The 308-nt window shown below is 68.8% G+C and overlaps 1 protein-coding gene across 1 annotated transcript in view; it reads right to left on the reverse strand.

The window, feature by feature from the left end:
- PCDHGC5 (protocadherin gamma subfamily C, 5) overlaps window positions 1-308 on the reverse strand; it is a gene marked incomplete at its 3' end in the record, with an annotated part of 5661 nt that overhangs the window by 1998 nt on the left and 3355 nt on the right. The window lies entirely within an intron of this gene.

A 308-nucleotide genomic window follows, 5' to 3' on the forward strand; every position in this document is an offset into this window, starting at 1 on the left:
GGTCTCTCTTCCACAGCTTGGAAAACAGCTCCGGGGCTCCGGCAGGCTGCGGCTCTGACTGTCAGCCTCCGAGCAGAGGGGGTGGGCTGGGGGAGGGGAACTGAATCACAGCCCCAGCGCGGAGGTGGAAGAGGGGGGGAGAAGCAGCTTTCCCCCCCCTGCTTCAGATCAGCGCCCAATTGGCCGAGAGCTCCGTCCCCTCTCGGCCAGCGATGGCTCCCTGAAGGTGCAGGAAGAGGGGGCCTGAGCCGGCATCAGCGGGGCTGCCACCCCCCGCCCCCCCTCCGCCACGCTTGGTCCACTCCTCC

The sequence above is a fragment of the Fulmarus glacialis genome, unplaced genomic scaffold (genome assembly GCF_000690835.1).
Source record: "Fulmarus glacialis isolate BGI_N327 unplaced genomic scaffold, ASM69083v1 scaffold36012, whole genome shotgun sequence".
NCBI classification, from domain to species: domain Eukaryota; kingdom Metazoa; phylum Chordata; class Aves; order Procellariiformes; family Procellariidae; genus Fulmarus; species Fulmarus glacialis.